We start from the raw sequence: 18,925 nt of genomic DNA, 5'->3' as shown, positions 1-18,925 counted from the left end.
GGTGGCTCAGTCGTTAAGCGTCTGCCTTCGGCTCAGGTCATGATCCCGGGGTCCTGGGATCAAGCCCCGCATCGGGCTCCCTGCTCAGCGGCGAGTCTGCTTCTCCCTCTTCCTCTCCCTCTGAGATCTCTCTCGCTCTCTCTCAAATAAATAAATAAAATCTTTTGGGGGAAAAAAAATGTCATCAGCCTGTGCCTTGAGAGGGTTAAAGGAGTGGTTGTGTGCAGTTCTCTGGGCCAGGCTAGGGGCCATGGGGCATTTGCCTGCCTGGCAGCTGGAGTTTTCCTCACTGAATTGTTATTCCTGCCTCTGAGCCTCCCCAGTCTTCATTCCAGAATATTCCTACCCTCTTCCACCATCCCATAGACAGGAATTCAATACTACCCCATGAGACTCTAGAATAGACTCTGAAAGGGTCTTGATGACAAGGAAGGCCTTTGTCATCAGTCTCCCGTCTGCATCGGGCGGGGAACCCCAGCCGTGCTCAGAGGCTCTCGGTCAGGACTGTGAGAACAGTGACCTCCCCCCCCCACCCCCGCCCCCGCGGTCTCCTGCCTCCGGGAGAGTTAAGGGCTGTGCAAAGCATGTTGAGTATCAGGCAAGTGGGTCCTAGACCTAGCCAAGCTCTGCCTCACCAAGTAATTCTAGACAATCCCTACCCTCTCTTTGGTACTTAACTTCCTCATTCAAAGCACAAAGGAATTGGACTAGATGATCCTTAAGGGGCACCAGGGCCCATGATGTTGGCCAAAGAGGACTTTCTTTCACATTCCATGTGACTGGACAAGAAGAGCTTGGCCCCAGGCCTGCCTCTGGCCCTTCCCTGCATGTGACCTTGGGCCCTCCCTGCCTTTCAGCATCAATAGAGCCAGAGGGTCACACAGCTCAGGTCATCAAGTCATTCAACAAACATCCACTGAGTTTTTTTCTGTGCCAAACACTGGAAGAAAAAAGGTGGGGGGAGAAGAATACTGTCCTTGCCTTCACGGAACTTGCAGTCTAGAATGCCACGAATAAATCAAGAATTGCTGCTGAGATTATGCGAAGAAGGACAGTGCTCAGTGGGGACAGTGTGCTTTAGGCCCATTGTGAGGGCTTCCCCGAGAAGTGACAATTCAGCTGAGGTCTGATCGAGGAATTAACGCTAAGCCAAGGGGGTGGCCACAGGTAGTGGCTGCTCCCAAACAGGGGGCAGCAGGAACTGGGGGCCCGTGCAGACAGACCCTGGGGTGTGAGAGATCATGGTTCAGAAAGAGGCCATGGCTGCCCCAGGGGAGCAGGTGCAAGTGTGAGGTGAGCCTGGGAGGCCAGAGTGCCGGGCTGAGGAGTCTCACCTCCACCTCAGACAGAAGGGATCCTCTGAGATGCATCACGCAGGGGAATGACCAGATTGGATTTGTGTTTTGAAAATCTCCTCCCGTTTACCAAGAGGAGAAGGGGATCTCATGGGCCCTTGTTGTTGCCTTGAATGATTTTTACCGTGATGTTACTTAAACATGTACCAACGTAAAACAGGCATAAATTCCTTGGAGCTCTTAGACAACCATAAGACCGAGACAAACTGATCAATCAAATACAAAATCAATTCAAACCAGATTAATTTTATGTGACATAGTATGTCTTTTGTTTGAAACCCTGTCACCAGCTACAGTACGAACATGGCCCAAGCACGGTGGCTTTTGAGTTTTGTGGGACAGAGCGGAATGGCCTTTTTAAATCAGTACGAACTAGGCAGACAACTCCAGAGAAAAACAGGGGAGGAAATACTGGAAGGAAGGTACTTCACAGGAGAATATCCAAGTGACCAACAAAGGCATGAAAATGTGCTCAGCTTCATGACATCAGGGGAAACCCAGGACCACAGTGGGCTACCACTTCCCATACCAGCCCGGCTAAAGTGAAGACCGACAGTGTTGGTGGGCACATGGAGCAACCGGAATCTCCCACAGCCAGTGGGAACGTGACTTGGTAAAACCACCGTGGGAAGCGCACTCACTGGGTCTACTCCAGCTGCGCACGCCCTGCCCTCTGACCCAGCACTTCCGCCCCTGGGCAGAGACCCGACAGACGTGCATCCGTGCATCCACCAAAGGACGCAGCCTGGAATATTCTCAGTGGCACTGTTGGTAATAGCCCTGAATGGAACGAACCCAACTGTCCTGTAGCTGTAGAAAAAATGTAAGATAAATGAGTTGTCGACTATCCATAGGATGGATACCTGGCCAGCTTCCAAGATGGAGGATCCACAGGTATATACAACGATCTAAAGGAAGCTCATAAACGTCATGTACAAAAGATGTCTTTTTTTTTTTTTAAAGATTTTATATATTTATTTGACAGAGAGAGACACAGTGAGAGAGGGAACACAAGCAGTGGGAGTGGGAGAGGGAGAAGCAGGCCTCCCGCCGAGCAGGGAGCCCAATGAGGGACTTGATCCCAGGACTCTGGGACCATGACCTGAGCCAAAGGCAGATGCTTAACGACTGAGCCACCCAGGCGCCCGTCTTTTTTTTTTTTTTTTTTTTAAGATTTTATTTATTTATTTATTTGTGAGGGAAAGAGAGAGAGAGAGTGAGCGTGTACAAGCAGGGGTGGTGGCAGGCCGAGGGAGAAGCAGGTGCCCCCTGAGCAAGGACCCCAACTCGGGACTCCGTCCCAGGATCCCGGGATCATGACCTGAGCCAAAGGCAGATGCTCAACCGACTGAGCCACCCAGGTGTCCCCAGGATGTCTTTTATATAAACGATAAAAACAGGTACAACTGGTTCCTGGGGTTGGGCATCAGGGTAGATGGAGATGACCCTCATGGGGAGGTGGGGTAGTGACCGGGGATTCGGGAGGAAGAAGAGACCAATGGACTGGACATCGGGGAAGTTGCTAGAAATAGCACTTTGGTCCTCAAGGCTCTGAATTCAACTGAGAGGCCAGATGTGGGGCAGTGGGGAAGACCTAAGAGATACAGCCCGGGGTCCCCTGCTCCCCCTTTCCTTGTCCACACAGACCACCAACTAGCAAGTGGTAACCCAGGCCTATAGCCCACTCTGGGTGGACAGGGCCTAAGGCACCTTGTCTTCCTTCGACCCCATGACTCCGCCTTGCTGTTCTGCACCAAGCCTGCTGACCGGTGGGAGCCAGGGGTCATAAGGGGGCTGACCTTACAGGCCAGAGATTGGGAGCTCCTCCAGGGGAGAGGCCTTGCCTGCGGTGCCAGACGTTGGCAGGCAGCCCCTGGCCCCAGCTTCCAGGGAAGCACGAGGATGCCACACCAGCACACGCTGCTGACCCCGGCCAGCCTCAGGCGAGCTCGGCTCCAGCCCTGGCTGTGAGGAGCCATTTGCTTGTGCCTTCCCCTCCTCTCCCCTGCTGCTTTAGAGAGAGTAAAGGGGGAGGGCCATTCCCTGCTCCTGAAAAGTGGACAAATAACCCGCTGCAGCCGCCCTCGAGAAGGACCGCGTCTGTCTGCAGGAAGTTGGTGCTCCCCAACGGTCGGGTGGTTTAATGCTCCTCAGGGCAGGATGTGTGTGGATGGCCGACCGGGGCCTCCCCACGGGAAGCTCACGGACAGGCTTCCCGGAAAATGGGATTGTTGAATCAGAGTTCAGAATTTTTGCTTAAGAAGCACCCACTGGGGGCGCCTGGGTGGCTCAGTCGTTAAGTGTCTGCCTTCGGCTCAGGTCATGATCCCAGGGACCTGGGATCGAGTCCCACATCGGCCTCCCTGCTCCGCGGGAGGCCTGCTTCTCCCTCTCCCACTCCCCCTGCTTGTGTTCCTGCTCTCGCTGTCTCTCTCTCTGTCAAATAAATAAATAAAATCTTAAAAAAAAAAAAAAAGAAGAAGAAGCACCCACTGTGGGCCCGGCTCTGAGCTCAGAGCGTCGACACACAACTTCGTTTAATTCTCCCACATACAGACCCCTAGCCCAGGCAAGACTATTTTTAAAATCAAGTCTGAGAATATCTGCCTTTCAGTTGGAGTGTCTCGTCCTTTTACATTAAATGTACTTGTTGGTAGAGGTAGGTTTATGTCTATCATCTTGCTGTTTATTATCTATTTGTTCCCTCTCTTCTTTGTGCCTTTTACTGCTTCTGTAGGGCTAATCGAGTATTTATAAATATTCCATTCTGTCTCTCGGTTTACTTTTTAGCTATCCCTCTTTATATCTTTGGTTTCTCTAGGAGGGGTTCCAATATGTATTCTTAAATTATCACCATTTGCCTTCCAGTAATAAAACAGTACTTCATATATTCTGTAAGAACTTTACAAAAGTAGAATTTTATTTTAGCCTCTCCTGTCTTTTGTATTATTGTGGTCATATATTTTACTTTTATGTGTTGTAAATCCCAGAATGCACTGATATTTTTGCTTTAAGGAGTCCATTATTTTTAAAGAAGTTCAGAGAAGAAAAATTGTCTTCTGTATCCACTCACGTCTTTACCATTACCGGTGCTATTTATTTTTCCCCTGTCAATCTGAAATTCTATCTGGTAAATCATTTCCCTTAAACCTAAAACTGGGGCACCTGGGTGGCTCAGTTGGTTAGGCATCCAACTCTTGGTTTCAGCTCAAGTCATGATCTCAGGGTTGTGGGATCGAGCCCCGTGTGGGACTCCATGCTCGGCGTAGAACCTGCTTAAGATTCTCTCTCTCTCTCTCTCCCTCTGCCTCTCCCCCTCTCTTTCTCTCTCCCTAAAAAATAAATGAATAAATAAATAAAATACTTAAAAAAAAAAAAACAACTAAAACCTTCCTTTGGCATTTCTTTTTTTTCAACATGGGGCTTGAACTCACTACCCTGAGACCAAGACCTGAGCTGAGATCAAGAGTTGACACTTAACCGACTGAACCACCCAGGCAGCCCTGGCATTTCTTATCATATGGGTCTCCTGGCAACAAATTCTCTGCTTTTATTTATCCAAGAATTTAAAGTTTTTTCCATTTGGAAAGACATTTCACTGATAGCATTCTAAATTAACAGATTTTTGGGGGTGCATGGGTGGCTCAATCATTAAATGTCTGCCTTCGGTTCAGGTCATGATCCCAGGGATCTGGGATCGAGCCCCACATTGGGCTCCCTGCTTGGCGGGAAGTCTGCTTCTCCCTCTGCCACCTCCCCCTGCTTGTGTTCCCTCTCTCACTGTCTCTCTCTGTGAAATAAATAAATAAAATCTTTAAAAAAAAAACCTATAAAAAAATTAACAGATTTTTTTCCCTTTCATCATTTTTAAGGTGTTGCTCCATTGTCTTCTGACTTACATTGTTTTATGAGAAGTCTGTTGTCTCCTGCATTGTTGTTCCTCTGTGCATAATGGTTTTGGTTTTTTGGTTTGTTTCTTTTCTTTTCTTTTCTTTTCATTTTCTTCAGCTGCTTCCCAGATTCTCTCTTGATTGTCGGTTTTCAGCAGCCTGACCATGATGTGCCTAAGTACGGTCTTCTTTGTAGTTATCACGATCAGGGCTTACTGAACTTCCTTGACTGTTTTTTCAAATACGGAACAATATTTTTTCATCACCTACTTTTTTTCTGTCCTATTATCCCTCTTTCTTCCCCCGGGACTCCAATTACATGTGTGTTAAGACTGCTCAGTCCCATCCCACAGGTTATTGAGGCTCTGTTCATTTTTGTTTATAATTTTTCTCTTTGTGCTTCAGTGTGGTTAATTTCTACCGAGCTATCTTTAAAGATTTTATTTATTTATTTAAGAGAGAGAGCATGCACAAGCAGGGGGAGGGGCAGAGGGAGAGGGACTCCCCACTGAGCAGGGAGCTGGACTCGGGGCTTGATCCTAGGACCCTTGAGATCATGATCTGAGCTGAAGGCAGCCATTTAACTGACTGAGCCACCCAGGTACCCCTATTGACCTCTTGCTGTCTCTCTCTGTGAAATAAATAAATAAAATCTTAAAAAAAAAAAAAAAGGAAAGAAAGAAATAGGACTTAAGTCACAAATGCAAACCACATAGGTAATTTAAAATTTGGGGGCAGCTTCATTAAAACAAAGTAAAAAGAAACTGGTGGAATTCATCCTAATAATACTTGTATTTAACCTAATATATCCAAGATATTATGATTTTGACATGTCACAAGTATTACAATTATTACTGGGATTTTTTTTTTTTTTCATACTTCGAAGTCGTTGAAATCTGGCACTTAAGGCACATCTAAATCCAGACTAGCCACATTTTAAGTACTCACTCAGTGGAGATAGGTGGCGAGTGGCTACCCTACTGGATAGCGCAGCCCAGCCCTGACCTTGTGTGACTTTGGGCAAGTCCCTTCAGAGTGCGTCTTCATCAGAGAGAGATCTCAGAGGGAAAGTGCTTCGTAAACACTGGCCCTTGGAGCACCTGGGTGGCTCAGTTGGTTAAGCGTCTGACTCTTGGTTTCAGTTCAGTTGTGACACTGAGCCCTGAACTGGGCTCTATGCTCAGCAGGGAGTCTGCTCAAGATTCTCTCTCTCCCTCTCCTTCTTCCCCCCGCCCCATACTCTCTTTCTCTCTTTCTCAAAATAGATAAATGAATCTTTTTTTTATAAATAAATCTTTAAAAAAAATAAATTTACTGGTCCTTTTTTTATTGGGTCTAATCCCATCCAGTGGATGTTTATGTGGCTTTTAATCCTATCCAATGAATGTTTTACTTTTGAGATATTGATTTTACAGTTTAGAATTTGATCTGATTCTATTTTTTTTTAAGTTTCTTTATCTCCTTTGTTATTGGTTGAAATACACCCTCCCCCAAAAAGACATGCTGAAATCCTAACCCCCAGGACCTCATAATATGACTTTATTTGGAAATAGGGTCATTACAGATGTAATTAGTTAAGATGAGGTCACACTGGAATAAGGTGGGTCCTCAATTCAATATGACTAGTGTCCTTGTAAGAAAAGGAGAGAGGGGCGCATGGATGGCTCAGTCAGTTAAGTGTCTGCCTTCGGCTCAGTGTGTGATCTTGGGGTCCTGTGACTGAGTCCCACGTAGGGTTCCCTGCTCAGCGGGAGTATGCTTCTCCCTCTTCCTCTGCCCCTCTGCCCCCCACTCATGCTCTCTCTCTCTCTCAAATAAATAAATAAAATCGTTTTTAAAAGAAAGAATAAAAGAAAAAGAGAGAGACAGAGAAAATACTACGTGAAGAGGGAGGTCGAGATCAGAGTGATGAACATACAAACCAAGGAACATCAAGGATTGCCAGCCATCACCAGAAACTAGGAGACAGGCATTGTTCCTCGGGGCCCTCAGAAGGAACTAACCCCATCAACACCTGGATTTCAGATTTCTACCCTCTGGATCTGTGAGAGAATAAATTTCTGTCGTAAGCCACCCAGTTTGGGGTACTTTGTTCTGGCAGCCCTAGGAAACTAATGTACTCCTAAAATTTCTCATGTCTTCATCCATTATAATTGCCTTTTCCCATAGACTCTTTAACAAATGTATCATAATGATTTAAAGGTTTGCTTCCTGGGGCGCCTGGGTGGTGCAGTTGGTTAAGAGTCTGTCTTCTCTTGGTTTCAGCTCAGGCTGTGATCTCAGAGTTGTGGGATCAAGCCCCATGTCAGGCTCCACTCAGCAGAGTCTGCTTGGGATCCTCTTTCCCTCTCCCTGCCCCTCCTGCTTGTGTGCTCTTTCTGTCTCTCTTAGGTAAACAAATAAATCTTTAAATTAAAAAAAATTTTTTTTAAGTTTGCTTACTAATTCCAACGTCTGGGTTATCTTTGATCTGTATCTACTGACTTAAAAAATTTTTTTGTCTATGTGTCACATTTTCTGGTCTCATCCCATATCTAGTAATTTTTAATTTTATGCTGGACATTGTATGATACAATGTAGAGATTCTGGATTGTGTTATCTTCCTCTGAAGAATTTTGCATATTGTTCTATTAAATTTTTGGCCCTTCACCGTGGTCTTGTGGAGGCTTGGTGTCAGACTTCATTAGGACAGGTTTACTTCTAAGTCATTGTCTCCCAGGATCTCACTGAAAAGCCTGGTGTGTTTAAGAAACCACTCTAACTTGATGAAATTTGAACTATAAAATCCGTTTCCTCAATGCCAAGCTGCTACAGAAATCTCTGCTCAGCATTTTCAGTCTTCCAGCTATGTTTTCTCCTCGGAGTCAGGACCCATGCCAGAGTCAGCCAAGGATTTAGGGGTGTTTTCTCCCTCTGTGGCTCTCTTTTCTGGGATTTTTCTCTCTCAATTTCCAGCCTCTCTAGAGGCTCCAAACTCCAATTTCCCACTCTTCAGCTAATAAGGTTTCTGATTTCTGCTTGTGTTCTATTCCCCTATGCACTACATAAACTAGAGAATGCTTTCAGGGGAAAAGCCAGATAAATGTGTCTCTCATCAGTATGGTTTCCTTGTTTCAAGGGTCATATCTCCTCCAGTTTCTGCCTGCTTTTGGTCACTCTCCAGTAGTTCCAAACAAATCTGTTTTATATATTTATCCAGATTTTATAATTGTTACTAGCAGAAGGTTAATCTGATATAAGATACTCATCCACTATCAGCAAGTCTGTGCTTTGTTAAGTCCCTACGTTATGCTGCCTAAGACTTAGAAGTTAATGCTCATATTAGATCTAGTTTTAGACTTGACATTGGAAGTGATATGGTTTAGTGGAAAGCACACCCCCTTTTGTTGTGGTCTGGAGCCAACTACCCGTGATGTTGAGCCTCGACCCTGATATTTTGTTGAACAAAGTCCTTTATCTCATGAGCTTCAGTGGCCTCACTTGTATACCAAGAATAACAGTCTCCATCTTGCAGACTGAGTAATGGAAATAATCTGAGTGAAAGCCCAGCACACAATAAAGTACTCAGTAAATGGGAGCTGTTATTAGCAGTGAATTACATGATTCCCTTCTTATAAGTAAAGATCCCCAAATGACCTGACAGTCAGCTAGACCCAATATTGGCCTTGAGTAAGTTCCCACCCTATTCTGTTGATAGATCTTAAAATACAAGCTGATGTCCACAAGTTTGGTCTTCACAGTCATGTCAAGGGTGCGTGGGGGGACCTGCACTCTCTGGGATGCAATGAATCACACTTTTTGCACCATAGAAAGTCCCCAATTTAGGGCACCAGTGAGGACTCCTGCTAGTTCATGTCTGGGCTAAGTCAGGCCTCGGTTGAATGGGATGTGCTGGGCTGGGTGACACTCACCAGGCTTAAACAGTAACCCAAGTAGGTAGAAATCAATATACTTGGTATTTAAGGGGGAGATGCCCTCTGAAGCAGCACAGGCCCCTGACACAGCAGCCAAAACAAGGGTCTTGGCAGAGGGGCCCATGGTCTTCAGGCAGAGCTGTGGGAGCCAAGGCCGCATTCTGGGTCGGTTGTATGGCTTGGGCAAGTCCCTGCCCCTCTCTGAACTTCCTTCCACCAAGAGATGACCTCTGAGCTCCCTCTTAACACGGGATCAGATCCCTAGTCACGGACTTACTTCCAACAGGCCAAGCAAGGTTGGGCACCTGACTTAAAACAAACAAACAAACCAAACCAAACCAAAGCAACAAACAAAAACTCTCTCTGCCTCAGCTTCCCCATATGTAGCACAGGGTACACAGGCCCAACACTCTTTTCTGCACCAGGCTGTCATGGGACCCTTAAAAATGGCAAAGTACTCGGAAGACCAGAATAAAAAGCATATATTCCACCCCAAATCTACAGCCTTCCATTGTGCTGGGCAAACTCCACAGTCTTTAAAGGGCAAGTAGGGGAAATGAGCCAGCCCCCCTTGGGAAAAAAAAAATGAGAGCTTTCAAAGAGAGACAAATAACTTGCAATTTAAATGCATAAGAGACCAGGCTGTGCCACCACATATGCAGATTGATGCAAATGATATGCAAATGGACCAGAGTCAGCCTGGGTTTGCCAGTGTCCTTTGCCAAGCAGCCAGTTATGGGGTTCAGCCAGGACGGGTCTGTGCCAGAAGCTCACATCTGGGGCCCAGAGGCCTTGGGGTGAATGTTTGGTTGCACTTCCTCCAGAAAGCTTTCCAAGACCTAGCAGGATGCAGCCCCTCCTCCTCCCTTCAGGGCTTGGAGCCTACCTCCGGATTCTCTACAAGGGTGGCACCCTCGCTCCCTTCAGACTGTGAGCTCCTGAGCATAGGGGCTCCGTCTCTCTCACCACCACACCCCCAGACTGGTGCCAAGCCTGGTACCTAGCAGGCGCTCAGGGGCTGCAGGCTGAGCGAATGCAGTAAGGCAGGATGGGTGGGAGAGTTAATTTCATTTTTTTTTAAGATTTTATTTATTTATTTGAGAGAGAGAGAGAGTGTGAGTGAGCAGGGGTTGGAGCAGAGGGAGAAAGAGAGAGAGAATCTCAAGCAGACTCCCCACTCAGCTTGGGAGCCCGACACGGGGCTTGATATCATGACCTTGAGATCATGACCTGAGCCGAAATCATGAGTCGAATGCTTAACCAACTGAGCCATCCACACACCCCGTGGGGGAGTGAATTTCTACGTCCTGCTTGAACCAAGAAGAGGCTGAGCCCTCTTCTGAGGCTTTGGCTGTTATCACCCAACAATTCAGCATCAGTACCCTGTTACCAATGAAGATGAAGGGATTGAAGTTTGCAAGTGATTTACCTAATTTGTGAATTAGAAAAGGTCCCACATGGTTGATATGAGGACATCTCTACCCCTCTTTTTCATTCTGTCATCCTTTCGGGGGGAGCCCAGACCTTACCTAGAGGTGGTGTAGAAGAAGTATTGCTTGACAACTGAATGAACGCATGAGTAGCATTATGAACAAACAAACAAGGTGTCAGCTCGCTTTCCAGAAACTGCCCATGAGCCGTATCCCACTCTATGCACTGCCCTTACGTTCAGCTGCTGATTCTTGTCTATTGTTGTAGCAATTAGGAATTTTCTTTGGTGCAATGAGGTGGACAGTCCTGACTCGTGCTGACGAGTATGCCACTCAAGCAGATGCTTTTCTGCCTTAGGTCTTTTCCCAAGGCCTCCAGAAGCCATTAGCACAGCTCAGATGTGTGGGAGAGGGGCGCCTGGGTGGCTCAGTTGGTTAAGCCTCTGCCTTCAGCTCCCATCCTGGTCTCAGGGTCCTGGGGTCGAGCCCTGTGTTGGGCTCCCTGCTCAGCAGGAGGCCTGTTTCTCCCTCTCCCGCTCCCCCTGCTTGTGTTCCCTCTCTCGCTGTCTCTCTCTGTGAAATAAATAAATAAAATCTTTATTTTTATTTATTTATTTATTTTTAAGATTTTATTTATTTATTCATGAGAGACAGAGAGAAACAGAGGGAGAAGCAGGCTCCCAAGGAGCGGGAAGCCCGATGCGGGACTCGATCCCAGGAGTCTGGGATCATGACCTGAGCCGAAGGCAGACGCTTAACCATCTGAGCCACCCAGGCGCCCAATAAAATCTTTAAAAAAAAAAAAAAAAAAGGAAAGAAAGAAATAGGACTTAAGTCACAAATGCAAACCACATAGGTAATTTAAAATTTGGGGGCAGCTTCATTAAAACAAAGTAAAAAGAAACTGGTGGAATTCATCCTAATAATACTTGTATTTAACCTAATATATCCAAAATATTAAGATTTTGACATGTCACAAGTATTACAATTACTACTGGGATTTTTTTTTTTTCATACTTCGAAGTCGTTGAAATTTGGCACTTAAGGCACATCTAAATCCAGACTAGCCACATTTTAAGTACTCACTCAGTGGAGATAGGTGGCGAGTGGCTACCCTACTGGATAGCGCAGCCCAGGCCCGACCTTGTGTGACTTTGGGCAAGTCCCTTCAGAGTGCGTCTTCATCAGAGAGAGATCTCAGAGGGAAAGTGCTTCGTAAACACTGTGGGCCAGTGGCTGCAACCACTTCATCCATCTACCAAAGGACCCCCAGGTTTGGGGAAACACACACCCAGTTTTCCTTGTGGAAAGAGATCTCTCTTCTCAAACTTGGAGCACTGGAACCCCAGTCCCCCGGGGAGAGGGAGAGGGGAGGGTTGGAGGAGGAGTCAGTGACCAAGTCCCTCTTCCCTTCCTCCCCCAGACAGAGCAGGGCGGCTCTTGGGAGGGCTAATTAGAGTCTGTTTTATCCCAAATGACCTGCCACCTCCCTATTAAAATGCCAGAGGATACTTCCGCTCCTACAGGGCAAGGCTGGTGTCTGCCAGGCAGGAGGGTGACTAGGGTTGGGTTTAGTGATGGGGCTGTAACAGCTGCTTTAATTTTGTGAAATCCAAAGTCGGCATTTGGAGCTGGTTGTGGGGGACTGCTAGCTGGCTCGTTCACACGTTAGACACACATTTACCAAACGCCTCGCATGTTTGTGCTGTTACTGTGAGGATGCTGGAGACGCAGAGAGAAAACAACAGGGCCGGTGGCCCAGGGAGGGCAAGTCTGGTCCAGGAGGCCAGTCAACAAGCAAGCGGACACAGCAAAGCTGTTGAGAGGTGGGATCAGCAAGGTCAAAGAAGGGTGACAGGGAGCTCGGGAACAGATGTGTGGCTGGAGGGCAGGATGCCAAGGCAGCCTGGCTGGACATCAGATGGTACCCACAGTAGGTTGAGTCCAGCCCAGGATAGGTCTCGAATGTTCTCTGAGACTCCTGCTCCAAACAGCAGGACTGCCACAGGAACCCTGACTCAGTTTTGCTGGGGCCTTTGGCAAAATCACCAAATGAGGTGAAAACACGGCAATTGCATTTCATTTACCGGGCATCTGTGGGCCTCTCTTGATGTTCTGCTGTGGGGTAGTCAGAGATGCGAAAGAGGCTGGAAACAAACAAAAAACACGGGACTCCGTTTCTAGTAGAATTGTGAGTTACCCAGCAGAAAACCCTCCTGCTACAAAATACGACTTGGATATGGTGGCTAAAATATAACAAACATCCTTCTAAATGCATGGCTGAGCTTGCAAGAAAGGAAGGGAACTCCCCAGGGATAAAAACAAAAAAGTAGCTGAAAACCAGAGCAGGAATCAGGAGGGCTATGCTGGCTGATGTGTCGAGCCAGGCGGGCAGGGCTGTGGGTCTCAGCAGCCTGGGGATTGGATTTTATAGCCCTTGTGGGGACAAGAAATAAGGCTTTGGGCTCCACAAAGCAGGGAGCTGTAAATGAGACCCACCTCCAAGCCAGACTCTTCAGAGTTATATTCTCAGTAAAAAGGTAGACAAGGACTAAAAACAAACAAACAAACAAACAAACAAAAAACAAAAAACCACTCTCTGCTCAGATCACCAAGAAGATCTTCTGTCACAGCCTGGGTTTAGGGTGGGACACAGGCTGCTCTGGGAATTTGTAACCAGAGACTTAGCCTCAAGGGGGTTGGGATTTAAATTTACACGACCCTGCTTCCCAGTGTGTTCTGGAGACTCTGAAAGCAAGAACTTAACACCGACAGGGGTCTCTGGCTGGAGATGCCCTGTGCATGAGGCAGAAACAAATATGAACACTCACCAGAGGGCCTTGACCTCAACCCAAGCTCAACCCACAGACAAAGGTCCCTGCAGATGAGCTCACAAAGATAAAATTACAAAACAATAGCAGTAATAAGAGAAAGTCAATGATAAAACCAACAGGTTTGGACACCTTCCCTCCCACCCCCCAACTCTGCCACAACCTCACAGGATAGATCCAAGAGAGAAAGACTACAAAACAGCTGTGATTAAAATGATGAAGAAGTTCTGGGAAATATCAAAAATAATTAAATATAATGAAAAAAGAGCCAGGGTTTCTGATTAGAGAAAGCAGATCAAACACGGGCATTTATCACTGCTCCCTCCTGAAACTCCTTTAAAATGGCAGAAAAGGAATGTTACAATGGCAAAGAAAATGGGATAATTTTGAAACTGGAAAAGAGATCGATGAGTGGGAACCAACTTCATGGATATGAAAAACTGAGTCCTAAACCAGCAGTGAGGAAAGTCTAGAACCCCTCAAAGGCTGTACCAGAGTACCACGTACTTCTGGCAGCAGAGGTGACAGAGAAGTCTGAACCACAGAGGATTTTTTGAAAGACAGTTTGTAGAGCAATTAGTAACCATGAGCCCATTCCCCCAAATTGACTGCCTCTACCATACCCCAACAATCCCAACAGAAGACAGATGATTTATTCCCCAGAGTGGGTAAAACCAAGGGCCTCTGTACTGGAGAAAAATGGATCAAGCTGGGGCCAGGGGCATCTCACCAAAAATGGGGGAATGAATGGAAGTCTTCACATTGAGTATCGATACTCCCAACTGGCAACTAGGCTTAGTATGACCCTCCAGGCAGGAGATTGAAAGATAACTCTACGCATATCTGAGAAGCCCAGGAGGAAAGACCTAAAGACAGGGACATCAGAAGTTTCCCAATGAAAGAGCCTAGCCAGATCACTCTCCAGTGGAGTTTTTGGTGGGCAGTCAAATCTGAGCTCTGAGTTTCTGAGCAGCCTCTGTGTGCAGAAGCCAAGGATCACCAGGTACATGAAGGAAGCTCCTAACCCAGAGCCAAACAACAACAAATAGATAAAAAGCAGCTTTGGAGGGAACACAGATGATGATGATAAGGAGAAGAAAAATGTAAAAAAAGAAAATCGCTAGTATCATCAAAGACATAAGACATAAAGACATATAGCACACATTAAACAAGTACAGTATGTTATTAAAAAGGAATGTTCTAAGAACAAAAACTGTCTCTTGGGTAGAACAAATGAAAAGCCTAGTGAACGGATTGGAAGAAAAGTTTGCAGATGAGGCAATAACCCAGAAAGCAGAGGAAAAGGACAAAGCGCAAGAGAGAAAAAGACATGAAAATTAGAGAATCAGCCTGGGAGATAGATCTAACATCCAAATAAGAGGAGTCCCAGAAAGAACAGAAGAAATAGAAGGGGATGGTAATCATCAAATAAGTTATTAAAGTAAATTTCTCTGAATTAAATGACATGAGTTTACAGATTGAAAATGCCAACTGAGTATCCAGCAAAATGGGTGAAAATATTTGCACACTGAGACATGTCATTGTGAAATTTCAGATCACTAAGAACAAATGAAAAATCATACAACCTTGGGGCACCTGGGTGGCTCAGTCGTTGAGCGTCTGCCTTCGGCTCAGGTCATGATCCCAGGGTCCTGGGTTCGAGCCCCGCATCGGGCTCCCCGCTCGGCGGGAAGCCTGCTTCTCCCTCTCCCACTCCCCCTGCTTGTGTTCCCTCTCTCGCTGTGTCTCTCTCTGTCAAATAAATAAATAAAATCTTTAAAAAAAAAAAAAGAAAAATCATACAACCTCTCAGAGAGCGAGAAGTTGGGTTTGATACAAAGCATCAAGAATCAGAATGCCATCACACTTCTTATAGCACCACTGAAATTACACCAAAATGGAGCTAATGCCTTGAAAATCCTGAGAAAAACATATCTCAAACTTGAAGTTCTATACCCAGATAAACTATCAATCAATAGTATGGGTAGAATAAAAACATTTTCAGAAATGGGGCACCTGGGTGGCTCAGTCCATGAAGCGTCAAACTCTTGATTTCGGCTCAGGCCATGATCTCAGGGTTGTGAGATTGAGCCCTGTGTTGGCCTCTGTGCTGGGCATGGAGCCTGCTTAAGATTCTCTCTCTTCCTCTGCCTCTCCTCCCCCACCCCCACCACCCCTGCTCACTCTCTCACTCTAAATAAATAAATAAATAATAAATAAAATACTTCAAAAAATCAACTCCACACAGACACAACCTGCTAGCATTTATAACTCTTGACCCCATGGTCTTCCCTGTGGCTGCTGGTGCTTGAAATGCCATGGGGTCCACTCAATGTGCAGGCATTTGCAAACAGTTCCACAAGATCAAACAATCAGTTGTGATTAAAACCAAGCCAGCACAGTAAGTACCTTCCTCCTGGGTCTCTCTCCCTTCCTTTTCTCTCACTCCAGCTTTCTGTGGATTGTACTCCCTCAAACATCAGTGGCACTTTACTTCCACCTGAGTTCTGCTTACTGAGGCCCCAGAAGCCAGACCTTTGGTTTAGGATTTGGTGTTGGATTATTCACACATCATACTTAATTAGGAAAGACTGAATGTTTTCTCCTTAAGGTCAGGAACGAGAATGTCTCCTCTCACTACTCTTATTCAACAGCCAGTGCAATAAGACAAGAAAACAAGATATAGAGCTTGGAAAGAAAGAAATCTGCTTCTATTCACACAACACATAATTGTCTAAGTAAAAAATCCCATAGAACTAATAAATTTAGCAAGATTACATAATTACATAAGTCAGTATATTAAATAAAAGTGTATTCTTATATACTCATAATGAATGATTAGAAATTGGAATTAATAGCATTGGAGGGGTGCCTAGGTGGTGAAGTTGGTTGAGCATCTGACTCTTGGTTTCAGCTCAGGTCATGATCTCAGGGTTGTGAGATCGAGCCCCACATCAGGCTCCGTGTTCAGCACAGAGTCTGCTTAAATTTTCTCTCCTGGGCGCCTGGGTGGCTCAGTTGGTTAAGTGACTGCCTTCAGCTCAGGTCATGATCCTGGAGTCCCTGGATCGAGTCCTGCATCAGGCTCCCTGCTTGGCAGGGAGACTGCTTCTCCCTCTGACCCTAACCCCTCTCATGTGCTCTCTCTCTCAAATAATAAAATAAAAATCTTTAAAAAAAAAATTTCTCTCTCCCTCTCCCTCTGTGCCTCCCCCTCCCTCATAAATAAATAAATAAATAAATAAATAAATAAATAAATAAATAAATCTTTTTAAAAAAGAAATAGCCCTGGAAAAAAATAAAATACTTGGGTATATCTGTATGCTGAATACTAAAAAACACTAATGAAAGAAATTTTAAAACACCTAAATAAATGAAGAGATATACCATGTTTATGGATTGGAGGACTCAATTTTAATAAACATTTAATAAAACATTTAAACAGTTTTGGCTATTTTATATAGATATCATATTTTAAAACTTGGTAAATACTAAAATGTATAGAAGAGAATAAAAATAACCCATATTCTCCCACCCATGCATAACTACTGATCACATTTTGGTGGACAACCCCATCAGTGTTCATAAGTTCCAAGAGCCTTACTCACGTTGATGACAGAACTTCATAAGCTATAGATCAAATATAGGGCCATGTGTAATCAGTCCTCTAGTTTTCTAACAAATAGTTAAAAATCTAGTGGGATGAAACAACACACATTTAACATCAACACACAGTATAGATGGATCAGAAGTCTAGGCAGAGCTTAACTATTTCCCCTGTTTAGGGTCTCACATGGCTGCAAAGTGTCAGTTAGGCTGTGTTCTCATCTGGAGGCTTGACTGGGGAAGAATCCACTTCCGAATTCACTCAGGTTGTTGGAAGTATTCATTTCTTGGCAGTTGTAGGACTAAGGGCCCTGGCTTCTTGCTGGCTGTTGTCTGGAGGCCACCTTCAGTTTCTAGAGGCCATCCACAGTTCCTACAGACTGCCTATGATTCCTTGCCACAGTTCTTGCCTACTATTCCTTTCCCAAGACAACCACATGTTTCATCAGTCCAGCAGGCAGAATCTCCACAGCAAGGCTGCTAGCAAGACAGAATCTTACATAATGTAACATAATCATAGCAGCAACACTCCATCACTTTTGCCATATTCCGTTGACCAGAAGCAAGTCACAGGTACTGGCTACACTCAAAGAGAGGGGGTTACATAAAAGCATGAATGCCAGAAAGCATCTTGGGGGTGGGGGTGGAGCACCTTAGAGTCTGTTCAGCACAACAGGCAACAAACTCAACGTTCAGGAGATAATTCACTACTGTCAAAATTCAAATGGTGGAGGGCACCTGGCTGGCTCAGTCGGAGGAACATGTGACTTGGGCTTGTGGGTTTGAACCCCACGTTGGGTGTAAAGATTACTTAAATAAATAGAACTTTAAAAAAAATTCAAGTGGTGGATCCCTTTAAGAAATGCTTTTAAATAATCATGCTTAAACTCCTCAAAGAGATAAGGAAAGGAATAACCAAATTAAATAAATAAATAAAACATATAAATAAGCAGATATGAATCAAGGACAAAAGGGTATAATAAAATGATCACTACTGACATAACAGCTCAAGATAGGGGGAAAACTGCAATAAGTTGTTTTGAAGTGGTAATATACACAATTTGCAAACGGACACACACACTCACTCACTGTCAGGTATCTGCAAAAGAATGACATTTCCATCTAAACTTGAGAGATTCCACATGGGACAGAGCAAGTAAAGACTGACACTTCCACAAAGATGGAAGATGGAGCAAGTGACAGTGTTAAGGACTAGGCTGATAAGCTGAGCTATGTCAAGTCAGATTTGGCAGATACGTCATGATTTCAGGGTCATGGGATCAAGCCCTGCATCAGACTTTGCACTCAGTATGGAGTCTGCTTGAGATTCTCTCTCCCTCTCCCTCTGCCCCTCCTGCTCGTTCTCTCTCTCGTGAATAAATAATAATTATAATAATAATAATAAAACCCCAAAAGGTGGCATTGAAATTCCAGACAATAGCAGCGCCTGGGTGGCTCAGTAGGCTAAGCATCTGCCTTCACCTCAGGTCACGATCTTGGGGTCCTAGGATCGAGCCCCATGTCAGGCTTCCCGCTTGTGGAGGGAGTGATTCTCCCTCCCCCTCTGCCCCTCCCCACAGCTCATGCTCTCTCTCTCTTGCTCGATCTCTCTCAAATAAGTAAATAAATAAAATCTTTTAAGAAGAGAAAGAAAGAAATTCCAGACAAAAATAACGAAGAATTGATTTCGAGACGTATGGTAATGCTACAGTAATCAGGTCAATGGGATGTTGGCCTCAGGTCAGACAAATAGGTCCCTGGAGCAGAACAGAGATTCCAGAAACAGACCCACACATACACTGTTGATTGATATCAGTGAAGGTGTCAGAGGAAGACAACAGAGAAGACACCTTTCAACAGTTGGTGCTGAATCACTGAATGTCCACCCGGAAAAATAAT

This window comes from Mirounga leonina, unplaced genomic scaffold, assembly GCF_011800145.1.
Source record: "Mirounga leonina isolate KUSES-001 unplaced genomic scaffold, KU_Mleo_1.0 Mir_170, whole genome shotgun sequence".
In the NCBI taxonomy this organism is placed as follows: Eukaryota; Metazoa; Chordata; class Mammalia; order Carnivora; family Phocidae; genus Mirounga; species Mirounga leonina.
Note: the sequence above shows the minus strand (reverse complement) of the source record.